The following is a 23,350-nucleotide window of genomic DNA, read 5'->3' as shown; positions in this document are numbered from 1 at the left end:
ATTTTTCATGAGATGTGCAGCATCAGGTCGTCCTGCGCCACCATTCCTGCAGTCAGACATCGGGTCAGGTGAAGAGCCAACATTAATCAACGTTCATCAAAGTCCGCGCCACCAAGACCTCGAAGAGCGAGATGAAGATTCATTGAGACGACACATGTAAACATTTCATTAAGTGGCTCCGAACTGGAGAGTCTCACTGTGATCTTTCATGCAGATTAGTAACACTGCCCTTTTATTTCTTCATTTTTTTCATTTTAATATTCTATTAAAGGGTAAAGAAGCGACTGACTGAGGAAAATGCAAAACGCGGCGTCTGGAGCTGAAAATCTCCCACACGGTTCAGTCCGCAGAATCATTTCCATGCTGGAGCTGCAGGAATATTTTCTTCATTTACATTAGTTATCGGAGAGTTTTCATGGAAGGCAAATTACAAATAATGTATCGGTAATGTAATCACAATGTCTTATAAATGGACATTTACATTTCTATTTGTCCCCTTCTGCCCCTATGAGAAATGTAATAAATATTAATGACACAGAATGGAACATTTATTGCATAAATTATACATTTTTATTGTTATTAACATTTTACAACCATTGTATTAATATTTGTTTGCCTGTTTTATTATGTAGAAAACACAGAAGTCACTGTTGGGGTTGTAGCTAAGTTAACACATTACATTTTCTTTAGTTATTGGCAAAAAAAAAAAAAAAAATGACCATAAAACATTTTACGATCTGTCAACTTGGACTTAGAATCTAATTTACCAATCTCAAAGGCCCTAGAAATCTATGCAGAGGATTTGGAGCTTTGTATCAAAATAAACAGGGTGTTTGCACCAAATAAAGATAGAGAAATATTAACCAACATAAAATGATGATTAAATGGGAAAACTCTTTAGTGAGGCCTGGTCATTGGTACTAGACTAGCTGGGGCCAGGATTATACTTCCAACCTTGTGGGATTCTCTCATGTAGTAGTGAAGAGAGTATATAAAAATGGTGCGATCGAGAAAAATCATGTAAAAACATATCTGTGGAGAAACATGGCCTGGTCAGATGGATCCACATCTCTATAGAGAAACATGGCCTGGTCAGATGGATCCAGATCTCTATAGAGAAACATGTCCTGGTCAGATGGATCCACATCTCTATAGAGAAACATTGTCACGATTCGGCTGGCAGGTGGTGGATCCTCTGTGCCAGCGAGGGATTGGCGTGGACCGTGCTGGTGGACCGGTTCTAAGTTGCTACTGGTATTCACCAGAGCCCGCCGCAAAGCGGGATGGTCTTGCAGCGGCGGTAGCAACCAGGTCATATCCACCAGCAACGGCTCAACCTCTCTGACTGCTGAAGATAGGCGTGGTACAAGGGAGTAGACAAGAGCAAGGTCGGACGTAGCAGAAGGTCGAGGCAGGCAGCAAGGATCGTAGTCAGGGGCAACGGCAGGAGGTCTGGAACACAGGCTAGGAACACACAGGGAAACGCTTTCACTGGCACAATGGCAACAAGATCCGGCAAGGAAGGGAAGGGGAAGTGAGGTTATATAGGGAAGTGCACAGGTGAATTCACTAATTAGAACCAGGCGCCAATCAGCGGCACACTGGCCCTTTAAATCGCAGAGACCCGGCGCGCGCGCGCCCTAGGGAGCGGGGCCGCGCGCGCCGGGACAAGACCGACGGGGAACGAGTCAGGTACGGGGGCCGGGATGCGCATCGCGAGCGGGCGCCTGCCGCATCGCGAATCGCATCCCGGCTGGGAGAGGTATCGCAGCGCACCCGGTCAGCAGGTCTGACCGGGGCGCTGCAATTGCGAGGATGTTGCGAGCGCTCCGGGGAGGAGCGAGGACCCGGAGCGCTCGGCGTAACAGTACCCCCCCCCCTTGGGTCTCCCCCTCTTCTTAGAGCCTGAGAACCTGAGGAGCAGACTTTTGTCTAGGATGTTGTCCTCAGGTTCCCAGGATCTCTCTTCAGGTCCACAGCCCTCCCAATCCACCAGGAAAAATTTTTTTCCTCTGACCGTCTTGGAGGCCAGAATCTCCTTCACGGAGAAGACGTCAGAAGAGCCGGAAACAGGAGTGGGAGAAACAAATTTGGGAGAGAAGCGATTAATGATGAGTGGTTTAAGGAGAGAGACATGGAAGGCATTGGGAATACGGAGAGAAGGAGGAAGAAGGAGTTTGTAAGAGACAGGATTAATCTGGCACAAGACTTTAAAAGGACCAAGATAGCGTGGTCCCAGTTTGTAACTGGGGACACGAAAGCGGACATATTTAGCGGAGAGCCATACCTTGTCTCCGGGCGCAAAAATGGGGGGAGTTCTTCTTTTCTTATCGGCAAACCTTTTCATGCGGGATGAAGCCTGTAAAAGAGAATTTTGGGTCTCTTTCCATATGGTGGAAAGATCATGAGTCACTTCATCCACAGCGGGCAGACCAGAGGGCAAGGGAGTAGGGAGGGGAGGAAGAGGGTGACGGCCGTACACCACGAAAAATGGGGACTTAGCAGAAGATTCTGAGACTCTGAAGTTGTATGAGAATTCGGCCCATGGTAGAAGATCTGCCCAGTCATCCTGGCGGGAGGAAACAAAATGCCGTAAATAGTCACCCAGGACCTGGTTAATTCTTTCTACTTGCCCATTGGATTGGGGATGATAAGAAGAAGAGAAGTTTAATTTAATCTTGAGCTGTTTACAGAGGGCCCTCCAGAATTTAGACACGAATTGGACGCCTCTATCCGAGACGATCTGTGTGGGCAAACCGTGAAGACGAAAAATGTGTACAAAAAATTGTTTTGCCAACTGAGGCGCTGAAGGGAGACCAGGAAGAGGAATAAAATGTGCCATCTTGGAAAATCGATCAACGACCACCCAAACAACGGTGTTGCCACGGGATGGGGGTAAGTCTGTAATAAAGTCCATACCAATCAGTGACCAAGGCTGTTCGGGGACAGGCAGGGGATGAAGGAGACCAGCAGGTTTCTGGCGAGGAGTCTTATCCCGGGCACAGACAGTACAGGCCCGCACAAAATCAACAACATCCGTCTCCAGAGTCGGCCACCAATAGAAACGAGAGATGAGTTGCAAGGATTTTTTGATGCCCGCATGGCCTGCGAGGTGGGAGGAGTGTCCCCATTTGAGAATCCCGAGACGTTGGCGTGGAGAAACAAAGGTCTTCCCTGGAGGAGTTTGCCTGATGGAGGCTGGAGAAGTGGAGATCAGACAGTCAGGAGGAATGATGTGTTGCGGAGAGACCTCTACTTCCGAGGCATCCGAGGAACGAGAGAGGGTATCGGCCCTAATGTTCTTGTCGGCAGGACGAAAGTGAATTTCAAAGTTAAAACGGGCAAAGAACAACGACCACCTGGCCTGGCGAGGGTTCAGCCGTTGGGCAGACTGGAGATAGGAGAGATTCTTGTGATCAGTGTATATGATAACAGGAAATTTTGATCCCTCCAGCAGATGCCTCCATTCCTCAAGCGCCAATTTAATGGCCAGTAACTCTCGATCCCCGATGGAGTAGTTCCTGTCCGCCGGAGAGAAGGTCCTAGAAAAAAAACCACAAGTAACAGCATGCCCGGAAGAATTTTTTTGTAGAAGGACAGCTCCAGCTCCCACTGAGGAGGCATCAACCTCCAATAGGAAGGGTTTAGATGGGTCAGGTCTGGAGAGCACGGGAGCAGAAGAAAAGGCAGACTTGAGACGTTTAAATGCGTCTTCCGCTTGGGGAGACCAGGACTTGGGACTGGCATTTTTTTTGGTTAAAGCCACGATAGGAGCCACAATAGTGGAAAAGTGTGGAATAAATTGTCTGTAATAATTGGCGAACCCCAAAAAACGTTGGATAGCACGGAGTCCAGAGGGGCGTGGCCAATCTAAGACGGCAGAGAGTTTATCTGGGTCCATTTGTAATCCCTGGCCAGAGACCAAGTATTCTAGGAAAGGAAGAGATTGACATTCAAACAGACATTTCTCCATTTTGGCATAAAGTTGATTGTCTCGAAGTCTCTGAAGAACCATGCGGACATGTTGGCGGTGTTCTTCTAAGTTGGCAGAAAAAATCAGAATATCGTCCAGATAAACCACAACACAGGAATATAAGAGATCGCGAAAAATTTCATTAACAAAGTCTTGGAAGACAGCAGGGGCGTTGCACAGGCCAAAGGGCATGACCAGATACTCAAAGTGTCCATCTCTGGTGTTAAATGCAGTCTTCCATTCGTCCCCCTCCCTGATGCGGATGAGATTATAAGCACCTCTTAAGTCCAGTTTGGTAAAGATGTGGGCACCTTGAAGGCGATCAAAGAGTTCTGAGATAAGAGGTAGGGGGTAGCGGTTCTTTACCGTGATTTTATTAAGTCCGCGGTAATCAATGCAAGGACGTAGGGAGCCATCTTTTTTGGACACAAAGAAAAATCCAGCTCCGGCAGGAGAGGAGGATTTGCGGATAAACCCCTTTTTTAAATTTTCCTGGATGTATTCAGACATAGCAAGAGTCTCTGGAGCAGACAGAGGATAAATTCTGCCCCGGGGTGGAGTAGTACCCGGGAGGAGGTCAATAGGACAGTCATAAGGCCTGTGAGGAGGTAAAGTCTCAGCTTGCTTTTTGCAAAACACGTCAGGATAGTCCATATAAGCCTTAGGAAGACCGGTTACAGGGGGAACCACAGGGTCACGGCAGGGAGTACAGGGAACCGGTTTAAGACAGTCCTTGAAACAAGAGGTACCCCAGCTCTTGATCTCTCCTGTGGACCAATCAAGGGTTGGGGAATGGCGTTGAAGCCACGGTAATCCAAGAAGAATTTCGGAAGTGCAGTTGGAGAGGACCAAAAACTCAATTTTTTCGTGATGAGGTCCGATGCACATTAGGAGAGGTTCCGTGCGGTAACGCACGGTACAGTCCAATCTTTCATTGTTAACAGAATTGATGTAGAGGGGTCTGGCGAGACTGGTCACCGGGATGTTGAACCTGTTGATGAGAGAGGCCAAAATAAAATTTACTGCAGATCCGGAATCCAAGAAGGCCATAGCAGAGAAGGAGAAGGTAGAGGAAGATATCCGCACAGGCACAGTAAGGCGTGGAGAAGCAGAGTTGACATCAAGAACTGCCTCAGCTTTGTGCGGAGTCAGCGTACGTCTTTCCAGGCGGGGAGGACGGATAGGACAATCCTTCAGGAAGTGTTCGGTACCAGCACAGTACAGGCACAGATTCTCCATGCGGCGTCGTGTCCTCTCTTGAGGTGTCAGGCGAGACCCGTCTACTTGCATAGCCTCCACGGCGGGAGGCACAGGAACGGATTGCAGAGGACCAGAGGAGAGAGGAGCCGGGGAGAAAAAACGCCTTGAGCGAACAAAGTCCATATCCTGGCGGAGCTCCTGACGCCTTTCGGAAAAACGCATGTCAATGCGGGTGGCCAGATGAATAAGTTCATGCAGGAATTTCTCGTGCGGCCAGAACATCTTTAATGTTGCTGGATAGGCCTTTTTTAAAGGTCGCGCAGAGGGCCTCATTATTCGGGGATAATTCGGAGGCAAGAGTACGGAATTGGATGGCGTACTCGCCAACAGAAGAATTACCCTGGACCAGGTTCAGCAGGGCAGTCTCAGCAGAAGAGGCTCGGGCAGGTTCCTCAAAGACACTTCGAATCTCCGTGAAGAAGGAGTGTACAGAGGCAGTGACGGGGTCATTGCGGTCCCAGAGCGGTGTGGCCCATGACAGAGCTTTCCCAGACAGAAGGCTGACTACGAAAGCCACCTTAGACCTTTCAGTAGGAAACTGGTCCGACATCATCTCCAAGTGCAGGGAACATTGCGAAAGAAAGCCACGGCAAAACTTAGAGTCCCCATCAAATTTATCCGGCAAGGATAATCGTAGGCCGGAAGCGGCCACTCGCTGCGGAGGAGGTGCAGGAGCTGGCGGAGGAGATGATTGCTGAAGCTGTGGTAGTAGCTGCTGTAACATCACGGTCAGTTGAGACAGCTGGTGGCCTTGTTGCTCTATCTGTTGCGACTGCTGGGCGACCACCGTGGTGAGGTCGGCGACAACTGGCAGTGGGATTTCAGCGGGATCCATGGCCGGATCTACTGTCACGATTCGGCTGGCAGGTGGTGGATCCTCTGTGCCAGAGAGGGATTGGCGTGGACCGTGCTGGTGGACCGGTTCTAAGTTGCTACTGGTATTCACCAGAGCCCGCCGCAAAGCGGGATGGTCTTGCAGCGGCGGTAGCAACCAGGTCGTATCCACCAGCAACGGCTCAACCTCTCTGACTGCTGAAGATAGGCGCGGTACAAGGGAGTAGACAAGAGCAAGGTCGGACGTAGCAGAAGGTCGGGGCAGGCAGCAAGGATCGTAGTCAGGGGCAACGGCAGGAGGTCTGGAACACAGGCTAGGAACACACAGGGAAACGCTTTCACTGGCACAATGGCAACAAGATCCGGCAAGGAAGGGAAGGGGAAGTGAGGTTATATAGGGAAGTGCACAGGTGAATTCACTAATTAGAACCAGGCGCCAATAAGCGGCACACTGGCCCTTTAAATCGCAGAGACCCGGCGCGCGCGCGCCCTAGGGAGCGGGGCCGCGCGCGCAGGGACAAGACCGACGGAGAGCGAGTCAGGTACGGGGGCCGGGATGCGCATCGCGAGCGGGCGCCTGCCGCGTCGCGAATCGCATCCCGGCTGGGAGAGGTATCGCAGCGCACCCGGTCAGCAGGTCTGACCGGGGCGCTGCAATTGCGAGGATGTTGCGAGCGCTCCGGGGAGGAGCGGGGACCCGGAGCGCTCGGCGTAACAAACATGGCCTGGTCAGATGGATCCAGATCTCTATAGAGAAACATGGCCTGTCAGATGGATCCACATCTCTATAGAGAAACATGGCCTGGTCGGATGGATCCAGATCTCTATAGAGAAACATGGCCTGGTCAGATAGATCCAGATCTCTATAGAAAAACATGACCTGGTCAGATGGATCCAGATCTCTATAGAGAATCATGGCCTGGTCAGATGGATCCAGATCTCTATAGAGAAACATGGCCTGTTCAGATGGATCCAGATCTCTATAGAGAAACATGTTCAGGTCAGATGCATCCAGATCTCTATAGAGAAACATGGCCTGGTCAGATGGATCCAGATCTCTATAGAGAAACATGACCTGGTCAGATGGATCCAGATCTCTATAGAGAAACATGACCTGGTCAGATGGATCCAGATCTCTATAGAGAAACATGGCCTGGTCAGATGGATCCAGATCTCTATAGAGAAACATGGCCTGGTCAGATGGATCCAGATCTGTATAGAGAAACATGACCTGGTCAGATGGATCCAGATCTCCATAGAGAAACATGTCCTGGTCAGAAGGATCCAGATCTCTATAGAGAAACATGGCCTGATCGGATGGATCCAGATCCCTATAGAGAAATATGGCCTGGTCAGATGGATCCAGATCTCCATAGAGAAACATGTCCTGGTCAGATGAATCCAGATCTCTATAGAGAAACATGTCCTGGTCAGATGGGTCCAGATCTCTATAGAGAAACATGACCTGGTCAGATGGGTCCAGATCTCTGTGGAGAAACATGGCCTGGTCAGATGGATCCAGATCTATATAGAGAAACATGGCCTGGTCAGATGGATCCAGATTTCTATAGAGAAACATGGCCTGGTCAGATGGATCCAGATCTATGTAGAGAAATATGGCCTGGTCAGATGGATCCAGATCTCTATAGAGAAACATGTCCTGGTCAGATGGTTCCAGATCTCTATAGAAAAACATGAACTGGTCAGATGGATCCAGATCTCTGTGGAGAAACATGTTCTGGTCAGATGGATCCAGATCTCTATAGAGAAACATGGCCTGGTCAGATGGATCCAGATCTCTGTGGAGAAACATGTTCTGGTCAGATGGATCCAGATCTCTATAGAGAAACATGACCTGGTCAGATGGGTCCAGATCTTTATGGAGAAACATGGCCTGGTCAGATGGATCCAGATCTCTGTGGAGAAACATGGCCTGGTCAGATGGATCCAGATCTATATAGAGAATCATGGCCTGGTCAGATGGATCCAGATCTATATAGAGAAACATGGCCTGGTCAGAGGGATCCAGATCTCTAGAGAGAAACATGGCCTGGTCAGATGGATCCAGATCTCTATAGAAAAACATGTCCTGGTCAGATGGATCCAGATCTCTATAGAGAAACATGTCCTGGTCAGATGGGTCCAGATCTCTATAGAGAAACATGACCTGGTCAGATGGGTCCAGATCTCTGTGGAGAAACATGGCCTGGTCAGATGGATCCAGATCTATATAGAGAAACATGGCCTGGCCAGAGGGATCCAGATCTCTATAGAGAAACATGGCCTGGTCAGATGGATCCAGATCTCTATAGAGAAACATGTCCTGGTCAGATGGATCCAGAACTCTATAGAGAAACATGTCCTGGCCAGATGGGTCCAGATCTCAGTGGAGAAACCTGGCCTGGTCAGATGGATCCAGATCTATATAGAGAAACATGGCCTGGTCAGAGGGATCCAGATCTCTATAGAGAAACATGGCCTGGTCAGATGGATCCAGATCTATATGAGAAACATGACCTGGTCAGATGGGTCCAGATCTCTATAGAGAAACATGGCCTGGTCAGATGGATCCAGATCTCTATAAAGCAACATGGCCTGGTCAGATGGGTCCAGATCTCTATAGAGAAACATGGCCTGGTCAGATGGATCCAGATCTCTATAGAGCAACATGGCCGGGTCAGATAGATCCAGATCTCTATAGAGAAACATGGACTGGTCAGATGGATCCAGATCTCTATAGAGAAACATGACCTGGTCAGATGGATCCAGATCTCTATAGAGAAACATGTCCTGGTCAGATGGTTCCAGATCTCTATAGAAAAACATGAACTGGTCAGATGGATCCAGATCTCTGTGGAGAAACATGTTCTGGTCAGATGGATCCAGATCTCTATAGAGAAACATGGCCTGGTCAGATGGATCCAGATCTCTGTGGAGAAACATGTTCTGGTCAGATGGATCCAGATCTCTATAGAGAAACATGACCTGGTCAGATGGGTCCAGATCTTTATGGAGAAACATGGCCTGGTCAGATGGATCCAGATCTCTGTGGAGAAACATGGCCTGGTCAGATGGATCCAGATCTATATAGAGAATCATGGCCTGGTCAGATGGATCCAGATCTATATAGAGAAACATGGCCTGGTCAGAGGGATCCAGATCTCTAGAGAGAAACATGGCCTGGTCAGATGGATCCAGATCTCTATAGAAAAACATGTCCTGGTCAGATGGATCCAGATCTCTATAGAGAAACATGTCCTGGTCAGATGGGTCCAGATCTCTATAGAGAAACATGACCTGGTCAGATGGGTCCAGATCTCTGTGGAGAAACATGGCCTGGTCAGATGGATCCAGATCTATATAGAGAAACATGGCCTGGCCAGAGGGATCCAGATCTCTATAGAGAAACATGGCCTGGTCAGATGGATCCAGATCTCTATAGAGAAACATGTCCTGGTCAGATGGATCCAGAACTCTATAGAGAAACATGTCCTGGCCAGATGGGTCCAGATCTCAGTGGAGAAACCTGGCCTGGTCAGATGGATCCAGATCTATATAGAGAAACATGGCCTGGTCAGAGGGATCCAGATCTCTATAGAGAAACATGGCCTGGTCAGATGGATCCAGATCTATATGAGAAACATGACCTGGTCAGATGGGTCCAGATCTCTATAGAGAAACATGGCCTGGTCAGATGGATCCAGATCTCTATAAAGCAACATGGCCTGGTCAGATGGGTCCAGATCTCTATAGAGAAACATGGCCTGGTCAGATGGATCCAGATCTCTATAGAGCAACATGGCCGGGTCAGATAGATCCAGATCTCTATAGAGAAACATGGACTGGTCAGATGGATCCAGATCTCTATAGAGAAACATGACCTGGTCAGATGGGTCCAGATCTCTGTGGAGAAACATGATCTGGTCAGATGGATCCAGATCTCTACAGAGAAACATGACCTGGTCAGATGGATCCGGATCTCTATAGAGAAACATGACCTGGTCAGATGGATTCAGATCTCTGTGGAGATACATGGCCTGGTCAGATGGATCCAGATCTCTATAGAGAAACATGACCTGGTCAGATGGATCCAGATCTCTATAGAGAAACATGGCCAGGTCAGATGGGTCCAGATCTCTATAGAGAAACATGGCCTGGTCAGATGGATCCAGATCTCTATAGAAAAACAAGGCATGGTCGGATAGATCCAGATCTCTATAGAGAAACATGGCCTGGTCAGATGGATCCAGATCTATATAGAGAAACATGGCCTGGTCAGAGGGATCCAGATCTTTATAGAGAAACATGGCCTGGTCAGATGGATCCAGATCTATATGAGAAACATGACCTGGTCAGATGGGTCCAGATCTCTATAGAAAAACATGACCTGGTCAGATGGATCCATATCTCTATAGAGAACCATGGCCTGGTCAGATGGATCCATATCTCTATAGAGTAACATGGCCTGGTCAGATGGATCCAGATCTCTGTGGAGAAACATGGCCTGGTCAGATGGATCCAGATCTCTATAGAGAAACAAGGTATGGTCGGATAGATGAAGATCTCTATAGAGAAACATGGCCTGGTCAGATGGATCCAGATCTCTATAGAGAAACATGGCCTGGTTAGATGGATCCAGATCTCTGTGGAGAAACATGGCCTGGTCAGATGGATCCAGATCTCTATAGAGAAACATGTCCTGGTCAGATGGATCCAGATCTCTATAGAGAAACATGTCCTGGTCAGATGGGTCCAGGTCTCTGTGGAGAAACATGGCCTGGTCAGATGGTTCCAGATCTATATAGAGAAACAAGGCCTGGTCAGAGGGATCCAGATCTCTATAGAGAAACATGGCCTGGTCAGATGGATCCAGATCTCTGTGGAGAAACACAGCCTGGTCAGATGGATCCAGATCTATATAGAGAAACATGGCCTGGTCAGAGGGATCCAGATCTCTATAGAGAAACATGGCCTGGTCAGATGGATCCAGATCTCTATAGAGAAACATGGCCTGGTCAGAGGGATCCAGATCTCTATAGAGAAACATGGCCTGGTCAGATGGATCCAGATCTCTATAGAGAAACATGGCCTGGTCAGATGGATCCAGATCTATATAGAGAAACATGTCCTGGTCAGATGGATCCATATCTCTATAGAGAAACATGGCCTGGTCAGATGGATCCAGATCTCTATAGAGAAACATGGCCTGGTCAGATGGATCCAGATCTATATAGAGAAACATGTCCTGGTCAGAGGGATCCAGATCACTATAGAGAAAAATGGCCTGGTCAGATGGATCCAGATCTCTATAGAGAAACATGGCCTGGTCAGATGGATCCATATCTCTATAGAGAAACATGGCCTGGTCAGATGGATTCAGATCTCTGTGGAGAAACATGGCCTGGTCAGATGGATCCAGATCTCTATAGAGAAACAAGGCCTGGTTGGATGGATCCACATCTCTATAGAGAAACATGGCCTGGTCAGATGGATCCAGATCTCTTTGGAGAAACATGGCCTGGTCAGATGGATCCAGATCTCTATAGAGAAACATGTCCTGGTCAGATGGATCCAGATCTCTATAGAGAAACATGTCCTGGTCAGATGGATCCAGATCTCTATAGAGAAACATGTCCTGGTCAGATGGATCCAGATCTCTATAGAGAAACATGTCCTGCTCAGATGGGTTCAGATCTCTGTGGAGAAACATGGCCTGGTCAGATGGATCCAGATCTATATAGAGAAACATGGCCTGGTCAGAGTGATCCAGATTTCTATAGAGAAACATGGCCTGGTCAGATGGATCCAGATCTATATGAGAAACATGACCTGGCCAGATGGGTCCAGATCTCTATAGAGAAACATGTCCTGGTCAGATGGATCCAGATCTCTATAGAGAAACACGACCTGGTCAGATGGGTCCAGATCTCTGTGGAGAAACATGATCTGGTCAGATGGATCCAGATCTCTACAGAGAAACATGACCTGGTCAGATGGATCCAGATCTCTTTAGAGAAACATGTCCTGGTCAGATGTATCCAGAACTCTATAGAGAAACATGGCCTGGTCAGATGGATCCAGATCACTGTAGAGAAACATGGCCTGGTCAGATGGATCCAGATCTCTATAGAGAAACATGGCCTGGTCAGATGGATCCAGATCTCTGTGGAGAAACATGGCCTGGTCAGATGGATCCAGATCTCTATAGAGAAACATGGCCTGGTCAGATGGGTCCAGACCTCTACAGAGAAACATGGCCTGGTCAGATGGATCCAGATCTCTGTGGAGAAACATGGCCTGGTCGGATGGATCCAGATCTCTATAGAGAAACATGGCCTGGTAAGATGGATCCATATCTCTATAGAGAAACATGGCCTGGTCAGATGGGTCCAGACCTCTACAGAGAAACATGGCCTGGTCAGATGGATCCAGATCTCTATAGAGAAACAAGGCCTGGTCGGATGGATCCACATCTCTATAGAGAAACATGGCCTGGTCAGATGGATCCAGATCTCTATAGAGAAACATGGCCTGGTCAGATGGATCCAGATCTCTGTGGAGAAACATGACCTGGTCAGATGGGTCCAGATCTCTGTGGAGAAACATGGTCTGGTCAGATGGATCCAGATCTCTATAGAGAAACATGGCCTGGTCAGATGGATCCAGATCTCTGTAGAGAAACATGACCTGGTCAGATGGATCCAGATCTCTATAGAGAAACATGACCTGGTCAGATGGATCCAGATCTCTATAGAGAAACATGTCCTGGTCAGATGGATGCAGATCTCTATAGAGAAACATGACCTGGTCAGATGAATCCAGATGTCTATAGAGATACATGGCCTGGTCAGATGGATCCAGATCTCTGTGGGGAAACATGGCCTGGTCAGATGGATCCAGATCTCTATAGAGATACATGGCCTGGTCAGATGGATCCAGATCTCTATGAAGAAACATGGCCTGCTCAGATGGATCCAGATCTCTATAGAGAAACATGGCCTGGTCAGATGGATCCAGATCTCTATAGAGAAACATGGCCTGGTCAGATGGATCCAGATCTCTATAGAGAAACATGGCCTGGTCAGATGGATCCAGATCTCTATAGAGAAACATGGCCTGGTCAGATGGATCCAGATCTCTATAGAGAAACATGACCTGGTCAGATGTATCCAGATCTCTATAGAGAAACATGACCTGGTCAAATGGATCCAGATCTCTGTAGAGAAACATGACCTGGTCAGATGGATCCAGATCTCTATAGAGAAACATGGCCTGCTCAGATGGATCCAGATCTCTATAGAGAAACATGGCCTGGTCAGATGGATCCAGATCTCTATAGAGAAACATGACCTGGTCAGATGGATCCAGATCTCTATAGAGAAACATGACCTGGTCAGATGGATCCAGATCTCTATAGAGAAACATGACCTGGTCAGATGGATCCAGATCTCTATAGAAAAACATGTCCTGGTCAGATGGATGCAGATCTCTATAGAGAAACATGACCTGGTCAGATGAATCCAGATGTCTATAGAGATACATGGCCTGGTCAGATGGATCCAGATCTCTATAGAGATACATGGCCTGGTCAGATGGATCCAGATCTCTATGAAGAAACATGGCCTGCTCAGATGGATCCAGATCTCTATAGAGAAACATGGCCTGGTCAGATGGATCCAGATCTCTATAGAGAAACATGGCCTGGTCAGATGGATCCAGATCTCTATAGAGAAACATGGCCTGGTCAGATGGATCCAGATCTCTATAGAGAAACATGGCCTGGTCAGATGGATCCAGATCTCTATAGAGAAACATGACCTGGTCAGATGAATCCAGATCTCTATAGAGAAACATGACCTGGTCAGATGGATCCAGATCTCTATAGAGAAACATGGCCTGCTCAGATGGATCCAGATCTCTATAGAGAAACATGACCTGGTCAGATGGATCCAGATCTCTATAGAGAAACATGGCCTGGTCAGATGGATCCAGATCTCTATAGAGAAACATGGCCTGGTCAGATGGATGCTTTCTTAGTCCATCCTCTGATAACTATGGATGGACATTAGGACATTGGTGTTTATTTAAGCATTTTGCCCCCCAAGTCCACTCCTTCATAACAGTTGTTTTCTCTATTGTTTTTGGATTACTTTAATAAAAAAAATTCCGTATTCACCGCAAGTGGTATGTTACGTTTTTCTTTGTAAAGCTGTTTCCTCTATGACAGAAGGACGGTCAGTAAGTAGGGTTTCCGCCCGTATTTTCATGCTGCTGCTAGTAATTTTCTACGAAAAATACCGGCCACGCAATGGCCGGTATTTTTCAGTAAGGAGTGCCCGGACAGAATCAAATTAGCCCTGACGCAGCAGCAGCAGCCACTCACTGCTCTAAGTGGCTGCGGCCCGAGCTGCTGAACAGGCAGCGCCGCGGCCGCTTAAAATCAAAATGGATAAAAATATAATGAGCACTAGGTCCACCTCTATTAAAAAGGCTGGCTACCTTATCAAATATAACAAATGTAGTGGAATACTTTAGTTATATAACTTACTTTTGTACAGCATACTGCAGTCCTGGTGCGCTCCATTTCCAAAGCGATGTCTCACCCCGCCTTGATTTTAAAGGAGTACTCCACTGGAAAACATTTTTCTTTTAAATCAAATTGTGCCAGAAAGTTAAATAGATTTATAAATTACTTCTATTTAAAAATCTCAATCCTTCCAGTACTTATCAGCTTCTGAATGCTACAGAGAAAATTATTTCCTTTTTAGTCTGACCACATTGCTCTCTGCTGACACCTCTGTCCATGTCAGGAACTGTCCGGAGCAGGATAGGTTTGCTATGGGGATTTTTTCCTACTCTGGACAGTTCCTAAAATGGACCGAGGTGTCAGCAGAGAGCACTGTGGTCAGACAGAAAATAAATTCAAAAAGAAAAGAACTTCCTCTGTATTATACAGCAGCTGAAAAGTACTGGAAGGATTCCGATTTCTTTCTTTGTTTCTTTCTAACTTTTTGGCGCCAGTTGATTTAAGTACCCCTTTAAGCAGTTTGGATGAACACCCCCATCCATAGGATGGCTGAGAATTGAGTAGCATATGACCATGCACCTCCCTCTGCGTCTTCCATAGGAATGCACTCCATAAACTAACTAGAAATAGAAGACATGTCTACACAGTAGTTGTTCTTGTTAGTCTCTGTTCACACTGCCATCAAAACAATAAACACCATGCAACCCCTACAGACCTCATTGTATCTCTGGTGCTGTCCGGCTTCCCATGATCCACTCTTGCCGGGGTCCCCATGAGTTGTCAATCCATCCCTGCCCCCCCCCCCCCCCCCCCTGCTGTGGACCTTACTGCCAGACTCCAGAGGATGAGGGGTAAATTTGCAGTCGCTGGGCTGGTATGTGATGCAACGTCTGGACAAGGGTGGAGCTTCATGTGATGTCATACATATATAATTAATTGTATAAATTAGCATGGCCGGTATTTTTTTTTTGCAAGAAAGGTAGCAACCCTATCAGCAGGTCAGTGTACCCATATCACAGCCTTCAGCCCACTGCTCCTTACCTCCCCCATCGTCCCTGTGTCTCCTCTGTTCTGCCTGCTTGCCAGCGTGCATCCCTGCCTCCTAGGGCACGCGCGCGCCGGCTCTGTGAAAATTAAAGGGCCAATACTCACTTAATTGGTTCTTGCTGCTCCATGTATACACACTTCCTTTTGACCCTTGCTGGATCTTTGTTCCATTATTGCCTTACAGAAAGCGCTCAGTTTGTGTCTAGCCTTGCTGCGTATCTGACCCCATTGCTATGTATCCTGACCTTGCTCCTGTGCCGCCCTCCTTCTGACCTCTTGCTACGTGACCTGACCTTGCCACTGTGCTGCCATCCCTGACCTCCTGCCTGTTCTGACTTTGTGTTGCCTCATCCTTCCTGTGCCACGTTACACCTCGGCCATCTGTGTGGATGAGTCGTATCAGAGGTACCGACCTGGGTTCCCGCCTGCTTAAAGGAGTACTCCGGAGCGCTGGTACTTAAAAAAAAGTTTACCTCATCTGATAGCTCTTTCAAAGACCTTTCCAACGATACCTCATTTGTCAAATTTGGCCCAGCCATTCTCTTGTAATTGCCGCCTGTAGCAGTAAGCAGCCATGTCATAAAGACTACATTTCCCATGACTCCCTGCGCCAGCTTCCTGTTAGCTGCTGCTCTCTCCCCCTCCTCTCCCCCCCCCGAGGAAATTATTATAAATTATAATAAAGTGACGCCCACAGCTCCTTCCCTTGTGGTTTTCTCCTCCCATCCTCCCCCTCCCAGCTCATCAGCCCTCTCCATGTGCCCACTAGCCCACTGATCCACCCATCCATGTGCCCACTAGCCCACTGATCCACCCATCCATGTGCCCACTAGCCCACTGATCCATGTGCCCACTAGCGCAGTGTTTCCCAACCAGGGTGCCTCCAGCTGTTGCAAAATTACAACTCCCAGCATGCCCGGACAGCCTTCGGCTGTCCGGGCAATGCTGGGAGTTGTAGTTCCGCAACAGCTGGAGGCACCCTGGTGTGGAAACACTGCACTAGCGGTGTCACAAGAATGCCGCAGCACTTCGCAAATAGCGTAGGGCTAACGTAAGCAGCGATAGGAGCCTAGGGTTAGCCCTACGCTATTTGCGTAGTGCTGCAGCATTCTTGTGACACCGCTAGTGCAGTGTTTCCCAACCAGGGTGCCTCCAGCTGTTGCGAAACTACAACTCTGGCTGTCCGGGCATGCTGGGTTTTAGTTCCGCAACAGCTGGAGGCACCCTGGTTGGGAAACACTGCACTAGCGGTGTCACAAGAATGCTGCAGCACTACGCAAATAGCATAGGGCTAACGCTAGGCTCCTATCGCTGCCTATGTTAGCCCTACGCTATTTGCGTAGTACTGCGCATGCGCAGAATAAATTAACTTTGGGGGAGTAGCCGACTCTGGGCGGGGAGGCCGGCGCAGCCCGCAGTGACTCATGGGAGCGATTAGTCACCGGGCGAAGATGGCGGCGGATCAAGAAGAAATACAGGTCGAGTGTCATCAAAAGACCCAGCTTCCGGCCGGAGAGAAAAGCGAGGAGAAGACCGGGAAGAAGACCATATGGAAAACGTGAGTATATTAGAATGTTATATAACTTTGCCTCATGCTCCAATTCCCCCATAAAAGGTTAGCTCCGGAGTCCATCCTGCTTTTCGGGGGGCTCTGGTGAAAACCAATGGCTCCTTAGACTCCGCACCCTGGTACGGCCCACGTCATCATCCACACAGGTTCAGCCGATCCACTTCACCTCTGCCGTAACAATATATATATATATATATATATATATATATATATATATATACATATATATATATATATATATATATATATTATACAGACACACGCAAATGAAATTAATTACATATATATATATATATATATATATATATATATATATATATATAATTGTTACTATTATTATTTTTTCTTTTTTTATGTAAATAATTTTTGATGTTTAATGAGAGTCACGGAGAAAAATTAAATGAAGGATTCTTGTTATTATTCTTGCTATGGCTAAAAGTTATATTTTAGCTGATGGTTGGCTCGTCCATATTGTGCGCCATTAAACATCCTTCTTTACACCTGATCTCCTCTCGCTATTTTAAGATTCTGATGAGAAAGATTATTCTTTAATCTCCACCATTACATAGGCAATGAATTGTTGCGTATGAAGCCGAGGCGTTAATGCCCGCAGACACATGTAAATGAGGAGCGGACGGCCCGCTGCACTCCTCTGTTGTGTCAAATGGGCATATTTAATATGTATTAGCTGGAGCCATGTTTGGATTAAATCTATCAAATTCTCCCTTTAAATAGCTGCCATTACAGATCTGACATCTGTCGACTTTCAGTGAATAGGAACAATGTCGCTATCTCCTGGTGCCGTCGCCTGGTGAATGACTTATATTTCATCAATCTCAGTATTTAACATTTTCCATGGCTCGATGGTCACCAGTAATTGTCTCCTATGTGAAGAAATCTGTTCATGTTCTGTATATATTATCATCATACATCAGGAATCAGTGTTCATATGAGGCCCCATCTACGTCATGTTATAATGTCTATGTATTGTATATTACTGGTTATATCTCACATCATTCATAGCGCTCCTATATTTACTGTTAGTCTACATAGGAACACTAGATAGTAAATATTGTAAACCACTTATCCTGTACTGATCCTGAGTTATATCCTGTATTATACCCCAGAGCTGTACTCACTATTCTGCTGGTGAGGTCACTGTGTACATACATTACATTACTTATCCTGTACTGATCGTGAGTTATATCCTGTATTATACTCCAGAGCTGCACTCACTATTCTGCTGGTGAGGTCACTGTGTATATACATTACATTACTTATCCTGTACTGATCGTGAGTTATATCCTGTATTATACTCCAGAGCTGTACTCACTATTCTGCTGGTGAGGTCACTGTGTACATACATTACATTACTTATCCTGTACTGATCCTGAGTTATATCCTGTATTATACCCCAGAGCTGTACTCACTATTCTGCTGGTGAGGTCACTGTGTACATACATTACATTACTTATCCTGTACTGATCCTGAGTTATATCCTGTATTATACCCCAGAGCTGTACTCACTATTCTGCTGGTGAGGTCACTGTGTACATACATTACATTACTTATCCTGTACTGATCCTGAGTTATATCCTGTATTATACTCCAGAGCTGTACTCACTATTCTGCTGGTGAGGTCACTGTGTACATATATGATATACAGTGTATGTACATTTATTATGTGTAGACATTTTTTTCTCTCTCATTTCTCTATTTCAGGTGTAAATCTGTATATATTCACCCCGCCCTGAAGTTCCATTATGCAGAGGACACTGTTTCTCTTATTGTCGGTATAATGATCCATTTTCCGTTCCTCTTGGTCGCGCTCCCGTCCGGTATTTCCTGTACAGGCTCCGCACACTCGGCTCTGCTGCATACATGTAAAGCTTATAGAACAGTCGCTGCCACAGACAATGTTCAGTGCATTTCTCCTCCTGGTTGAGTCTTTGTGATTTGTGTCTTTCTCGTGGTTTTAGTCTTAGTCGGTCGGTGAAGGTGTCATTAACCGTTTATACAAACATGTGACCATTAGCTGAGGTGCCTTCTGGATTCCTTAAAGAAAAGTTCCTGATCCCTTAGAATAATATGGGTTGCCCCTCAGGAGACTTTCTCACATCTCCTGTCTCCCTCGGTTCGGACGCCCCCTTCCTCACGAGTCGCCGGGGGCCATAATTACCTTTTCTGGCTTAATTATTTTTCCAGCCTCTATTACTGATGGGTCTCCAGATATGGGAACCATTGTCTGGGAAACACATGAAGACATTGCCTCTGGTCTCCAGTCACCTTCGTGTAGGGAAAATCCACAATGTCACCTGGAGAGGCCAAGACTCCAATTATTCCTGGTACTTTTTGTTAATTGAAGTATTTGGGGTCTTGTGCCCCCATTGCTGAGCTCACTTGTCTTTTCTATGTGATATTTACCATTTGATTTACAATGTATTTACTGAGGGAGATTTATTAGGTGACAATGGATATATCGTGATAATATTTGCAGAAATTGCTGTACTACTATGCCAAGCTCTATACTCCCATGCCAAGCACTGTACTACTATGCCAAGCTCTATACTCCCATGCTGAGCACTGTACTACTATGCCAAGCTCTATACTCTCATGCCAAGCACTGTACTACTATGCCAAGCTCTATACTCCCATGCCAAGCACTGTACTACTATGCCAAGCTCTATACTCCCATGCCAAGCACTGTACTACTATGCCAAGCTCTATACTCCCATGCCAAGCCCTGTACTACTATGCCAAGCTCTATACTCCTATGCCAAACACTGTACTACTATGCCAAGCTCTATACTCCCATGCCAAGCACTTTACTCCTGTGCCAAGAGCTGTATTCCCAAGTCAAGCACTGTACTACTATGCCAAGTGCTGTAATCCCATGCCAAGCATTGTACTACTATGCCAAGCTCTATACTCACATGCCAAGCACTGTACTACTATGCCAAGCTCTATACTCCTATGCCAAGCACTGTACTACTATGCCAAGCTCTATACTCCTATGCCAAGTACTGTACTACTATGCCAAGCTCTATACTCCCATGCCAAGCACTGTACTACTATGTCAAGCTCTATACTCCCATGCCAAGCACTGTACTACTATGCCAAGAGCTGTACTCTCATGCCAAGCACTAAACTCCCATGGCAAGTACTGTACTAACCTGTCAAGTGCTGTACTATCATGCTAACTGCTTTAGTGCTGTGTGTATTCCCATGCCAGCTCTGCACTCCAATGCCAAGAGCTGTACTATCATGCCAAGTACTATACTCCTATACCAAGCACCATACTCCCATGACAAGCACTATACTATCATGCCAAGCACTGTACTCCCATGCCAAGCACTGTACTATCATGCCAAGCACTGTACTATCATGCCATGCACTATACTCCCATGCCAAGCACTGTACTCCCATGCCAAGTGATGTTTTTCCATGCCAAGCACTATACGCCCATGCCAAGCACTGTACTATCATGCCAAGCTCTATACTCCCATGCCAAGCACTGTACTATCATGCCAAGCTCTATACTCCCATGCCAAACACTATACTCCCATGCCAAGCACTGTACTATCATGCCAAGCTCTATACTGCCATGCCAAGCACTGTACTATCATGCCAAGCACTATACTCCCATGCCAAGCACTGTACTATCATGCCAAGCTCTATACTGCCATGCCAAGCGCTGTACTATCAGGCCAAGCACTATACTCCCATGCCAAGTGATGTACTTCCATGCCAAGCACTATCCTCCCATGCCAAGCACTGTACTATCAGGCCAAGCACTATACTCCCATGCCAAGTGATGTACTTCCATGCCAAGTACTATACTCCCATGCCAAGTGATGTACTTCCATGCCAAGCACTATAGTCCCATATCAAACACTGTGTGTATTCCAATGGCAGTCGTGTACTCCTATGCCAAGCACTGCACTCCCCTGGAAAGTATAATACCCAAGGTATAAGGTGCAATTAATACTTAACTTTTATTGATCTTTATTGATTTTATCTATATACTGAACATTATAGGATCCACTGTGTCCTCCATTACATATGCTGTATGTCTACGTAATTCTTACCTTATTGACTATATGAGGATATAGCAGGTGTTGTGTAGCAGACGTTCTTGGACTCAATATCATATATTTACTGCCCCAAGCAATTTGGACAGTGCTGTATGGTGACAGATCTATTGACTTGGTCCCAATTTTAGTTGTGCTTGCTTGTTGGTGCATATCCCCTGAGGCCACAAACAATAGATAGAACTTTCATATACATGCATAACTACACTATTGTATCAGAATATCTACACGGCTGACTAAATATGAAGTGAGCCTTGCAGTTTTGTTTTATGTTGGGTTCACTTTGTGGTGATATTTTCACATATCAATAAAAGTTAAGTATTAATTGCACTCCCCCTTATACCTTGGGTATTATACTTTCTTGTATTATTTTTGCTGCGGTACCTTATTATGCACAAAAGCAGCCTTCAGTGGGGCATCCAGACAGTACCACAGTTAATTTGCACTGTACTCCCCTGCCAAACACTAGACTCAAATGCCAAGCACTGTACTTCTATGCCAAGCTCTACACTCCCATGCCAAGCGCTTTACTCATGTGCAAAGCACTGTACTCCAATACCAAGCACTGTACTCCAATACCAATCACTGTACTCCAATACCAAACACTGTACTCCAATACCAAACACTAGACTCTAATGCCAAGCACTGTACTTCTATGCCAAGCTCTACACTCCCATGCCGAGCACTTTACTCCTGTGCCAAGCACTGTACTCCCATGCCAAACACTTTACTCCTGTGCCAAGCTCTACACTCCCATGCCAAGCACTTTACTCCTGTGCCAAGCTCTACACTCCCATGCCAAGCACTGTACTTCTATGCCAAGCTCTACACTCCCATGCCAAGCGCTTTACTCCTGTGCAAAGCACTGTACTCCAATACCAAGCACTGTACTCCAATACCAAACACTGTACTCCAATACCAAACACTATACTTCCATGCCAAGCTCTACACTCCCATGCCAAGCACTTTACTCCTGTGCCAAGAACTGTACTTCAATACCAAGCACTGTACTCCAATACCAAACACTGTACTCCAATACCAAACACTGTACTCCAATGCCAAACACTAGACTCCAATGCCAAGCACTGTACTTCTATGCCAAGCTCTACACTCCCATGCCAAGCACTTTACTCCTGTGCCAAGCACTGTACTCCCATGCCAAACACTTTACTCCTGTGCCAAGCTCTACACTCCCATGCCAAGCACTTTACTCCTGTGCCAAGAACTGTACTCCAATACCAAGCACTGTACTCAATACCAAACACAGTATTCCAATGCCAAACACTAGACTCCAATGCCAAGCACTGTACTTCTATGCCAAGCTCTACACTCCCATGCCAAACACTTTACTCCTGTGCCAAGCACTGTACTCAATACCAAGCATTGTACTCCAATACCAAACACTGCACTCCAATGCCAAACACTGCACTCCAATACCAAACACTGTACTCCAATGGCAAACACTGTACTCCCAGCAACACATTGTACTCCAATATCAAACACTGTACTCCAATACCAAACACTTTACTCCTGTGCCAAGCACTGTACTCCCAGCAACACACTGTACTCCAATACCAAACACTGTACTCCAATGCCAAATACTGTCCTCCAATGCCAAACACTGTACTCCAATGCCAAATACTGTCCTCCAATGCCAAGCACTGTACTTCTATGCCAAGCTCTACACTCCCATGCCAAGCGCTTTACTCCTGTGCCAAGCACTGTACTCCCATGCCAAGCGCTTTACTCCTGTGCCAAGCACTGTACTCCAATACCAAGCACTGTACTCCAATACCAAACACTTTACTCCAATACCAAACACTGCACTCCAATACCAAGCACTGTACTCCTATGCCAAGCTCTACACTCCCATGTCAAGCACTTTACTCCTGTGCCAAGAACTGTACTCCAATACCAAGCACTGTACTCCAATGCCAAACACTAGACTCCAATGCCAAGCTGTTACGCCGAGCGCTCCGGGTCCCCGTTCCTCCCCGGAGCACTCGCAGCGTACTCCAATGCCAAACACTGTACTCCAATGCCAATCA

Source organism: Hyla sarda, chromosome 9, assembly GCF_029499605.1.
Source record: "Hyla sarda isolate aHylSar1 chromosome 9, aHylSar1.hap1, whole genome shotgun sequence".
Lineage (NCBI taxonomy): Eukaryota > Metazoa > Chordata > Amphibia > Anura > Hylidae > Hyla > Hyla sarda.
This window is presented reverse-complemented; position numbering follows the sequence as displayed.